General features: G+C 41.0%; 1 long non-coding RNA gene across 1 annotated transcript in view; it reads left to right on the top strand.

The window, feature by feature from the left end:
• The first annotated feature begins 965 nt into the window (after positions 1-965).
• The window catches only part of LOC141110767 (uncharacterized), a 30772-nt gene continuing 19025 nt past the window's right edge, over positions 966-12712 (top strand). Inside the window, exons 1-2 of the long non-coding RNA XR_012236342.1 lie at positions 966-1085; positions 5325-5375. This is a non-coding gene — a long non-coding RNA (uncharacterized lncRNA). The remainder of the gene's footprint in view (positions 1086-5324; positions 5376-12712) is intronic.

Raw genomic sequence — 12712 nt, 5'->3', positions numbered from 1 at the left:
TAGGCACACAGTTAACCCTTTGATCACCCCTGATGTTAAACCCTTTCCTTGTCATTAGTACAGTGACAATGCATATTCTTTAGCACTGATCACTTATTAGTGTCACTGGTCCCCAAAAAGTGTCAATCAGTGTCCGACTGTCAGCTGCAATATCACAGTCCTGCTATAAGTCACTGATCGCCACCATTACTAGTAAAAAAAGAAATAAATAAAAAGATCCCATAGTTTGTAGACGCTATAACTTTTGCGTAAACCAATCAATATACTGGATTTTTTTTTACCAAAACTATGTAGCAAAATACATTTTGGCCTAAATTGATGAAGAAATTCAATTTTTTATATTTTTTTTATTGGTTTTGTTTTATGTGAAAGTAAAAAATATATATATTTTTTTTTTTCAAAATTGTCTGTCTTTCTTTGTTTATAGCACAAAAAATAAAAACCACAGAGGTGATTAAATACCACCAAAAGAAAGCTCTATTTGTGGGAAAAAAAGGATGTACATTTTATTTGGGTACAGCGTTGCACAACTGCGCAATTGTCAGTTAAAGGCAAAGTTTATGCAGTGCCATATAGCAAAAAATGGCCTGGTCATGAAGTGGGGTAAATGTTCTGGAGGGCAAGCTCAACGTTTAGAGGCAGGAAAAAACCCTTCTGGTTTGCGTTTATGATTGGAGCTTTCTGGCAGAAAAAACACAAAACACCCCTAAACTCGCCTAAACTATGTACAAAAAATGAGCTATATGAGCATTTTTTTTTCTGCCAAGGGAACTGATGTTTTTTTAAGCCCAGTGTGCATGGAGCCCTAGAGTAAAACAGTCATATTCTGGTGTTCAAATGTTGCAAGTATAGGAATCTCCAGACTTTATTATTTCTCGGTGTGCCTGATATTGCAATCATTGCATTTTGCAAAATAGCCACTCAACATAGTCTTGTCATTTTCCAAGAAGGAAAGCCTTTTTACTAAGAAAAACAGTAGACAGTTTCGTTTCTTGGTTATTATTAGTTTCTGTTCTAGCCTTGATTGAAGTGGGAAGCTGTTGAATTGAAGCAGGGCTCCTAAAGCTCTTTCCTCCAGTTTGCAGGTACAGTTATCTCCAAAATGTATTCTTTGTATTTTTTTTACAAATATTTTAAACTTTCTGTTATATGAAATCATTACACAAGAGAATCTTTTCTCAGGAAGTCCTCTTAAGCTTATTAAAGAAGACACCCAGGCATAGAATGTGTGGATAAGAAGTTTTCTTAAATGAACTCTCACATAAATTAAAGACCAAACTGTGCTGTGTGTCTCTATATGCACAGTTGTGATGGTTTCATAAAGCATATCTGTGGTTAAAATGTAAAAAAATATATTCATTTCCATTGTATTTCTATTATTTCTAGCCTACTCCTATTACTCTAAACAATCTTAATGTCTGCAATCTTTGTGAAGATCCCCACACATTAACTTCCTTGAATTATGTTACACATTCTCTATGAGTAGATGCTGCCATGTCACACATTACAGAGACTGCCTTTCTGAACTACAGAGGTGCGTCAGTATAGAAATCACTATTTGCAGGCAGAAAGATACCATGCAGTGGCAGCTGGTGGGGCTTTTTTTTGGGAGGGGGCAGCAAACAGCCCCCCCCGGTGGCCGGGGGAGGGGCACACTCACCCACCACCACCCGCTGTCCATACCTTGGATGCGGGAGGTGAGAGTGTGGTGGGCTCGGGGAAAGCTGCTCCGGTGTCCTCTCCTGGAGCAGCTTCCATGGTGTCTTCTCTCTCCTCCTCCCCAATAGGATCGGCAGACGTCAGTATTTTCATTCGCTGTTGCAACACACCTGGGTGGGCTCCAGACGCAATGCTCTGCGTCCCAAGTTTATCCTATTTTGAAGCCTATTAGAGCCTATGGCTCTAATCAGTGCTTCAAAATAAAAAAAACCCTGGCCCCTGTAATTCATATGCCTGGTGTCCTGAAAGGGGCCGGACACATGAATAAGCGGCGGCAGTGGATAGATTCATATCCATTATGCATATAGGGGGTGGCGAGCATAGGGTGGGCTGTGCCCGGGCGCTCCTAATGGACGGGCCGCCACTGAGCACATGGGATATGTAGTCTTTAGAAAATTTAAAGTAAGCAGAGGAGGAAGCTGCAAAGCATTCAGGAAATCCAAGAATTTGAGGAAAGAGATGGCCAGAATGCAGGCAGCACTCATTAGGCCTCTTTCACAAGGAGGAAGACTCCGTTTTGATCAGCAAGGGGTCTGTCCACTGATCCCCTGCTGATCAGAGCAGAGTGGGCAGATTAGCCATCCGTGTCCACTCAGTTTCTGCACAGCAGACATGGACAGAGCACACTCTTTGCTAGGGGCTGGAAGTGAATGGACTCCCCTGTCTGTTTACACCCAACTGTCCTTTGATCCAATCCACCTAGACAGAGGAGAACACATCCCCTTCCATTTTTTTTTTTTTTGTGGTCCTGATTGGACTGGAGGTAGGCGGGTGTAAATGGTCATGGTTTACAACCGCTGGTCCATAAGTGTGAAAAACTGACAGGTGGACCTGATCGCACCCTTTGTGTGAAAGGGGCCTAACATGAAAGAAGATTTTTCAATTAAACTCAAAGTGGAAGGGAGGTTCTGTTTTATGCCCCCCTCCCCTTTTGCTTCTGACTTTTTTTTTGAGGGGGGCAGTTACCTATTTCTGGCAGGTAAAAGCTCCCACATTCACTGGAATCGCCTAGGCAATTCCAACAGAAGTTCTCCCCCACCCGCATCATTCTGGGACACGTCACAGGTCCCAGGAGGCTGTGGGAACATTCACACAGTGCATCACGACTCGTGCATGTGCAGTGTGAAGCCACAAGAAGTCACAGCTGGCTTCCCACAGTCAACATATTGGTGCAGGGAACCCGAAGACCGGAAAAGAAACAGCGCTGGATCCCTGGACAGGTAAGTGTCCTTTTATTTGTATCTGCTGACTTTTATTTTTTTAGGTACCTCTTTAAATTGAATTGTCAAAAATAAGTATTATTTGTATTGTTATTACAATGCTGATTTAAAAAAAAACATGAAAGTATATGCTGTGACCATAGAACTTTCATCTTTCATTAAGACACACAGAAAGAAGTCAATTTTAAGACATTTGGATTATATTCCTGCATACAGGTGATTGGACACTGGCTAATTAGTCAGTCAGATATAACACCTTGCATTTCCATAATGCTTCAGTTTTTTTCTAATATCCCAGAAGAATGGATGTCTTCTCTCCTTTGTGAGAAGCACACCCTCTTTTGACTAGACATTTTCTCAATTTTTGTGAGGAATGTTTGCCATTGCTTGGCTCTCTAAAGTGCTTATATGTGCAGCATGTAAGTAGGTTAATAGATCGGTGCTGTCCCAGCCAGAAGGGTAGAAGTTTATGCCCGTTCTGGTTCTTTGGTCTTTTAGCAGGTCCTTCTCTGGGCCTGGTCCACTAATCCTGTGGTGTATAAATATGGGACAGTGGTCCGGTACATGGAGAACCCCCCGGCAAAGTAGTTGGGAAGGGTTCAGGAGAAAGAGAGAAAGCTATCACCGGGGCTCGCAAGGGTGGGTGACGGAGAATGATACCCGCGAGGAGCAGGAGGAGGCCATTTATCATCAGTAGGGATGGGTTATCTGTTCGAGTCGAACAGCGAACAATTTGGGGTGTTCACGGCAAATTCGAAAAGCCACGGAACACCCTTTAAAAGTCTATGGGAGAAATCTAAAGTGCTCATTTTAAAGGTTAATATCAAGTTATTGTCATAAAAAGTGTTTGGGGACCTGGGTCCTGCCCCAGGGAACATGTATCAATGCAAAAAAAAAGTTTTAACAACGGTCGTTATTTCGGGAGCAGTGATTTTAATAATGCTTAAAGTGAAACAATAAAAGTGAAAAATGTCTTTAAATTTCGTACCTGGGGGGTGTCTAGAGTATGCCTGTAAAGTAGCGCATGTTTCCCGCGTTTATAACAGTCTGAGAGCAAAATGACATTTCTAAAGGAAAAAAAAGTCCTTTAAAAGTGCTAGCGCTAGTGCCAGCTATTAATGAATTGTCGCTCCCGACAATACACATAAAAGTAATTGAAAGCCATTGAAAAAAAAAAAAAAAAGATGCGTGGAGGTCCCCCGAAATTCCATTACCAGGCCCTTCAAGTCTGGTATGAATATTAAGGGGAACTCCGCGCCAAAATTTAAAAAAAATGGTGTGGGGTCGCCCCCAAAAATCCATACCAGACCTCAAAGGTCTGGTGTAGATTTTAAGGGGAACTCCGCGCCAAAATTTTAAAAAAAATGGTGTGGGGTTCCCCCAAAAATCCACACCAGACCCTTATCCGAGCACTCAACCTGGCAGGCCACAGGAAAAGAGGGGGGGACGAGAGAGCTTCCCCCCTCCTGAACCGTACCAGGACACATGTCTTCAACATGGGGAGGATGTTTACAGTCATACTATAGACACCTCCCAGGTACAAAATTTAAAGGAATATTTAACTTTTATTGTTTCACTTTAGGAATTATTAAAATCACTGCTCCTGAAAAAAAGGCCGTTTTTAAAACTTTTTTTGCATTGATACATATCCCCTGGGGCAGGACCTGGGTCCCCAAACACTTTTTATGACAATAACTTGCATATTAACCTTTTAAATTAGCACTTTTAATTTTTCATGTTTGTGTCCTATAGACTTTAACCGTGTTCAAACAAATTTTTTGCCTGTTCGCATGTTCTGGATGCGAACCGAACAGGGGAGTGTTCAGCCCATCCCTAATGTACAGGCATGTACAGCATATTTTACACATTATGGCAGACTTATCTATGAAAACATTCCTTTCCAGCATTGCAATGTCAGCGCTCTCCTCCGCCACATACCATAACTCCCGTACATGCACAGGGGAGTGCGCCCCTCAGTGTACACTTTTACAAAAAAGTACTGACAGGCAGGTGGAGGCATCTGTGGCATAAAAAGCAGCCTGTCAGCCTTTTTTTTTTTAAGTACTGTACTTTACTTTCTTTTAAGTGCAGTAACTTATTACAGTACCTTGGAATTAGTTTGCTTTCATTTTCAGATTGTTCATTGTTATTGCTTGCTTTATGCACCACTGGTTCCTCTCTGACTTTAGAGGCTGTGATTTAGACGTTATGGGATTATGGGCAGTGCTAAATGGCAATAGTGAAAATAGAACGCAAAGCCTTAAAAAAGTCAGGAATGTGAAATATACACATTATACATTTGATTCTTTAGCTGGTAAGTATCTGGAGTAACCTGTGTTCTGTGTATTAAGAAGCAGCTTGTTTAAAAAATATTTCTTCCTACAGTGACCCTTACAAGGCAATGCTGTTTCTGTGATACCTAGGATACTTCTCAAGGTATTTAGAGATTTTCTACAAATTTTTTCACTGTCCAATGTAAAATTAAATGTATGCTGTGTCAATAACAGTTTCAGTCAACCTAAAATTAAGAATACACAAAGAAATTGTAAAATGTAAGTATTTAGGTCTTATTGCATTTGCTTATCTCATTAGCCTCTTAATTTATTCTTTTTTTTTTTGGGTCACCTACATTTTTAATGAAACATTGGGCTTTTAAGTTTAGTGAAATATATATCAAAAATATAAAAAAGAATAAAAAAAGGTCACATAATGTTTATTATACAGTTTAATTAGTGATTATAATAATAATAACAATAATTATAATATTCCTATTAATTTGTTTACTAAATGCATGTAATATTTATAGTATTAATGAAATATTTGATTTTGTTCTTGTTGTTTACCTAATGCTGCAAGACCATTTTAAGGTTTGATAGGTTTACTGTGAGGTCAACAATCTGTTGTTTGCAATTGACCTTTCGATTGCAGGCAGGTAACAGGTAGATCTCAATTAACCCCACTGTTCTGCCAGCTCCTGACCCCACTGAACCTCCTTACAGACCTCAGATAAGAACAAAAATGTGAATCCAGAGCCAAGAAAAATCCTAGGCTGATCCTTGGCTCTGATTTCTCATATAAAACAGTCGAGGGGTGACCTAGGTGCACTACCTTCACTCTGCTTAGTGGTGCTGTATCTGAGGTCTGTGAGTACCCTGCACTCTGTATTACTTACTACTTACCTCCGAACTTTGCGTTACTTTCTACTGACCCTCACACTGTGTATTACTTACTAATAACCTCTGAACTCTGTATTACCCACTACTGAGTCCTTCACTCTGCTTTACTTACTACTGACCTATGCACTCTGAGTTACTTACACCAGACCTCTGTCTTACATACTACTGAAATTAGTAAACACGCTTTTTTTCATGTGATTAAATAATTAGAATGAATCTTCACACATTTTATTGTGTGAACATTCTTAAATTATTTTAGTAAATCAGCCCCATTGACTAAAGTAATCCAATTTAATTTAGCATTGCTCTAAGCTTATTTTTATTAAGAATTTTTAGTGGGATAGAGATGAGTTGTAGCATGGTAACATGGGATTTAAGCAGCAATCAGGAGAAGATAGAAGGAGAATGAAGGGTTATACTAAGTAAATAAATTTTTTCCATGGGGAAGGTGAAAGACAATTTAAAGAAAGGGCCCTCATGCAGCAAAATATGATCCTGGTAGTGACAAAATGAAAAATGCATGAGAAAGATAATGTTCCCTTTTTGTATAGTATCTAATTGTATTATGTATTATGTATAAGTGGACACATACAGATTGAGGCTGATCACACATTGATGCCACACAAACAAGTCACTCCTATGCTCATGGAACGTATTCTTTTTCCTCCATGTGCGTAGATGTACAATATGTACACAAGCCACAGTGAATATGCGCTATATTTAATAACAAGGATGGCTTGCTATAGAATTTGTGCTCCAGTATCCTACACTAGCTAACCTGAGGCTTGCCTAAAACAAAAACTTGATTTTCCCTGTGGTTTTTGTAAGTGCTGTGAGTATCTTAAAAAAGTGCATTCCATATGTGAATAAACCTGCACTATCATGAAAGAAGACTAAAACTACAAAATTTATAAAGAAATATTAAGGCAACCACTCCCTGGAGCTTATTGTCCTGTGCATGCTAACGCTTGCACACCAATCAGGTCTACCTGTCAGTTTTTCAGACGGACCAGGTGGACCCTCCATTATAAACTATGGCGCAGTGGATGTAAACAGACTTGTGTCCGTATGCACCCTACCGACATCAAATCCAATCTGATCCGCTAAAACCAGATGGATGGAGATCTGTTTCCCATGTTTCCCATCTTTCTAGCTGATCGGATGGTAATCGGGTGTAAACTACCAGGTGGTTCTTTTACATCTGACCACACATGGAGGAGAGCATGCTGTGTCACCCCAGCCACCCACCTGCTCAGCGGGGATTAACAGATAGATCCCCGCTGAGCAAGTGAACCCCCGTGTGGAAGGGGCCTTAAATTTAATTCACTAAAAAAACAAATACATTTGTTAAATAAGTTGTGGTCTAGCCATGCACTATTTAAATGTATTACGATAATAGCTGGTTGTTAAGGAGCTGGTGCCTGCTGCTTGCTAACAACCAGTAAATAGTTGGTTGTTAAAGAGCCAGCATCCGCTGCATCCTTAACAACCAGTGAGTCACACCAGGCCTTTCGGGTCTGTTGTGGATTTTAAGGAGGACCCTACACCCAAAAAAAAAATGTGACATGGGGCACCCTCAAAATCCATGCCAGACCCTTATCTGAGCATGCAGCCCAGCAGGCCAGGAAAGGGGGGGGATGAGCGTGCAGCCCCCCCCACCATGAATCATATTAGGTCACATTCCTTAACATGCAGGGGGTAGTTTGCCAGGGTGGGGGGCATGTACGTATTTGGTCAATGCTGTCATCGGGTGACACGGGGAAGCGAAGCAGTCATTTGGCGAGTGTTAAGCAAAAGGACGGTTGTGTGAAGGCGGGCAGCGTTGTTTTCTGTGCAGGGCAGAGTACATTGGTCATTAATTGGATGAAGGGAAGATTCTGGACAGCCGCACTCAAAATCAAATGCCTTTATTAAAAAAAGGAGGTAATAATCCAAAAAGTACAAGCCACAGCAAACAACGGATCACAGGAGCTGACGCATTTCACACTTTCAAAAGTGCTTATTCATAGCTAAAGAACCACAAACATTAACTGCAATATATACACACTGATATCTATTAAACATGTGACCCAAACCTGTGAATAAATTACTCTAATTAGAGTTAATTAATAGGTGAAGTGGGTTGATTAATGTGTAGCTAACATGCGTGGTTAAATGTGAGAAAACCACTAAGTATTCTAAAAGATAAAAACAAAAATGTGTAAAAGTTGATGTGCATAAAAATATAAATGAATATATATATATATATATATATATATATATATATATATATATATATATATATATATATATATACAGTGAAATATGGCAAAGACCCAAAAACATTTAATTAAACATCCATTGAATATAATAAAAAAATGAGAAATACTTAATGTTGGATATTAAATCAAAGTGCATATGTGTTGGAATAAAAATACTAAATATAAAATATATCCATATAGACATTTATATAGTGTAGAATGTGAAAATGAGGATATATATTATAAATAGAAACGTGAAGTACAGTAAAAATAATATGAAGAAAGGTGAAAAATGTGAAGTGGAATGATGTAATGGTAAACGAACATTCGTGTCCATATAAACATGCGTATCTCCAAGTGAGGAACAATAAGCATGTGAGTGTAGACATACATGTGTGTGAATATATAACAAAAAACTACGTTTGAAAATATGAAAATATAAGAGCATGAGAATGACCACACATCTACAGAGACATGTATAAAACAAAGGATGCAAGTGCATTCAAGAAGTTATCTTGTGTCTGTAGCCTATATATAAAGATGAAAACTTAATTAGTAAAACTATTACCAAAAATTAATATGGCTCATATATATACAGGAATAGACGTGGCTTCTAGATATAAACTATTCAGAAAATGGCTACTACATATAAAATTATTATACTGTTTCATACATAATTGAACGTACATAAACAGACATATCATTACTAAAACCTTAAATTTAAAACATTAGATATTATAAACAAATATCACAAATATGTGTACTAGATTTAAATGTGCCTCGATGTCTATTTATCCATCTAAGTGTCCGTATTTTTTAGCTCAAAAGTTTTTTTCCCCATAAAAATATATTGGGGTCACTACACCTCCGAAACCATGGTATGAGCATACATTGGTCATCGTGATTGACATGGACTTACATCACTGGACAGTGTGATTGATGATGATTGTACATCAAGGGACTTTTTTTAAAGGACTTGTCACAAAACTGTGTTTGTGGTTTTTCTCACTGTTTACACTCACTGTTTTTTTTTGGTGGATGTTAGGGATACTATGTACCCCATAGTAGTCCACATGGGGGGCTGGGATCTGGGGACTCCCTTATTGTTAAAGGGGGCTTCCAGATTCGGATAAGCCCCCCTCCCACATACCCCCACATCCACTGGGCCAGGGTTGTGAAGAAGAGGCCCTTTTCCTCATCAACATGGGGCCATGGTGCTTTCCCAGTAGGCATGCCCATGTTGACAGCATGTGGCCTGGTATTGTTCAGTTGGGGGGGGGGGCACACACTTGTCCTTTCCATGACATGTTTTTTCATTTTTGCCATGGGATCACCTTAAAATACATAGACCCTTATGGCCTTTTAGGGATTATAGGGGGGACCTCCATTTAATTTTCTTTTTTACTGGCAGCTTATTTGTTGGCATGGGGCCCCCCCTAAAATCAATACCAGAACCAAAGGGCCTGGTATAGATTTTGGGTAAACCACCAAACCATTTTTTAAAAAACTGTTGTATCATTTGTTTACATACTGCTGTCAACTGGTAATCTCTGATGACTCTCTGAAATTGCTGACTCTCTGGTTGTTAAGGGCAGGGTAGGTGCCGACTCCTTAACAACCAGTTTTTCACTGGTTTCAAGTGATAATAAAGTCTTTTTTTTTTACTTGTACCTACAGGTAAGTCTATAATAAGACTTACCAGTAGGTACAGTGAATATCTCCTAAACTTGCACTGTTTAGGAGATATTTACACTACATGCAGGTCACATGCGCTCTGAAGGGACGGCATACCCATTACGTCCCTTCAGAGCTCTGTGCCGCAGCCATGACTCTGGCGCACATTCGGGGGAGTGATGTCATCGCGGCTCGGCCAAAAAGACAGCCAGAGCACTTGAACCCGGAAGGAAGACCGGGTGAAGATGGAAGCCCTGTCAGCGGTGACAGCACACTGCTGGAGGGCTTCGTTCTAAGGTAAGTTTCTCATAATGTGCTTGTATGCGATGCATACTAGTACAATATGCCATTGTCTTGCAGGGTTTATGAAAAAGAAATATGCAGTTTACTACCGCTTTAAGGATGCTGACGGGTGCCTACTCCTTAATAACTAGCAGCCCCAAGCTCAACTGTCACAGTTAGCAGTGGTAGTAATACCCCCACTAAATGGTTCACTTACCTCTGCAGCCGGAAGTCCATCTGCATTAAAATGAGGTGCAAATACACACATTAAATACTTCAAAATAAAGAAATTTAACATATGTTGTATTTAACTTATGCTGTATATAATGTGCATTTTTTTGTCAATTGCATGTTTCTTGTGAATTGTTTTTTACCGCTAATACTCATGTGGTATAAAACTTAGTGAATTGACCCCAAAGAGTCATATTTGTTCAAGTTGCAAGTAGAGGAATCTCCAGATGTAATCTTTTCTCAGTTTACCCAATATTGTAATAATTCAATTTTCCTAAATAGTCACACAACACAGGGCTCGATTCCTTAACCACAACCATATAACTTACATATGCAGCGGCAAGGTGGCACCGCTGCACCAGATCATGTACCTAGTATGTGATCCAAAACATTCAGGTAGGGGGCGCTCATGCGCGCTGACCGCGGATGGCTCCCGCTGTGATTATATACAGCAGGAGCTGATCTGCAGGTAATGCAGACTCAATGTCCGCTGGCACCTGACGATCATTCAGTACAGAAGCAGAATGGCAACTATAATGGATCCCTGTCGCACTCCACTTGAGTGCTTTCATCAGTACACTGCTTCCTCCACTCTGGACCTTCAGATATAAGATATTACAGCCCATATATTGTAAGGACCAGGTGAGACTAGCTAAATTACAAAACTGCAACATGGAACCCTTTATTGGATAAGAAATACAGGCTTTTATACATTTGAGAAGAACATTCCCACCTCCTGATCATATTATCCTAACAATACAACTGTAACCAGAAATATAAATTAACATGAGCTAATTAAGTAATCATTTAACCAGCCTAGGTGACTCAGAGGCCTGTCCTTTCAGGGCAGACTTGCCGTCTTTTAGCTCAGAAGACACAACACACATTATCATAACTATAAACACAGGACACCTTTACACAATAGCAGGAGCTCCCAGAAGTAGAAGACTGTCTGGCTCCAGAGACCAAGTTGGCCAGCTCTTATAAATTAACATGTATAGTTCAGAATCAAACAAACCAGGAATAGTCTTTGTTTATTTCCTGGGAGATATTGTGGATAAATATTACTGTTCCATTTTTAATAATCCAAGCCACATTCTTAATGTCCATTATCTTCTTGGTCACCCTGTGCCCCTAATAGACAGGGTAACTTAGACATAGGAGGTGCATGGAGAGCTGAAGCAAGGGTTTCCCAACCTCTCCAAGGGATTCTTGGTTCCACCCGCCCAAAGTGACTCCCGTCACATCTCTCCCCTTTTGGCAGCAGACTAACACAGGAGACCCCAGATGGGTTGACTCCAAAGTTAGTCCATAGTTCCAGTCCCCCAATACCTGTACCCACACAGTACCCCAAACATATTGTTCCTAACAGAGCATTACTCACCCAGCCAACCTTTTTCTCTCTCATAGAACATACCTGCTGCTGGGGGGAAGTGTGGACTGGTCCTTCCCCCTGGAGTCCCTTTAGCCGCTGGAGAGAAGACAGGGTGGCTGAGCTCACTCCATCATGCTGTTGGGGATCTGGGCCCACTGCCCAGCATCCCTGGGGTTTACAAGTGGAGACTGTAGTTCATTCCACTTACGCAGGAAATCCATCCTTTGTTAGTGGAGGGCAGAGGCCAGCAGTGCTCTGTCCTGTTGCCAGTGGTTCAGCTGGGTGTAGGAGCTTCACTACATCAGCTTGTCGCTGGGGAGGGAGGCCAACTGCCCTGGCTCCCTGGAAGTCCGCAGTTGTTGACGGTGCTGGGCAGAGGTTGGTAGCACTCTGCTTTGTTGCCAGCACTTTTGCTGGGCTTCTGTTAGTGGAGACTGCAGTCCTATCTACCAACACCAGCTCAAGCTGCCGTTGTGTGGTGCCGATTGCATTCTCTCCCTGGAGCTCCTGCGAAGTAGATTGTTGTGCGCAGAGGCCAGTAGTGCTCTGCCCTGTTAGCGCTTCAGCGCTCACATCATGCATTCCGACTAACTGCTGGGGAGGGAAAACAGTTTTCTCCAACCTGGCTGACTGTTGGGGAGGGAAGACGACAACCTTCTCTCCCTTCTCCCCCTGAATCCTGATCTGCTGCTCGGGAATGACCGACACCTCCTCACCCTGGGCCTCCAGAACTGCCGCAGGTGTGGGGCAGAGGTCTTGAACCCTCTGTCCAGTTGCCAGCGCTTCAGCTGGGTT

This window comes from Aquarana catesbeiana, linkage group LG10 (assembly GCF_042186555.1).
Source record: "Aquarana catesbeiana isolate 2022-GZ linkage group LG10, ASM4218655v1, whole genome shotgun sequence".
In the NCBI taxonomy this organism is placed as follows: Eukaryota; Metazoa; Chordata; class Amphibia; order Anura; family Ranidae; genus Aquarana; species Aquarana catesbeiana.
Note: the sequence above shows the minus strand (reverse complement) of the source record. Positions and strands in the feature narration are given on the sequence as shown.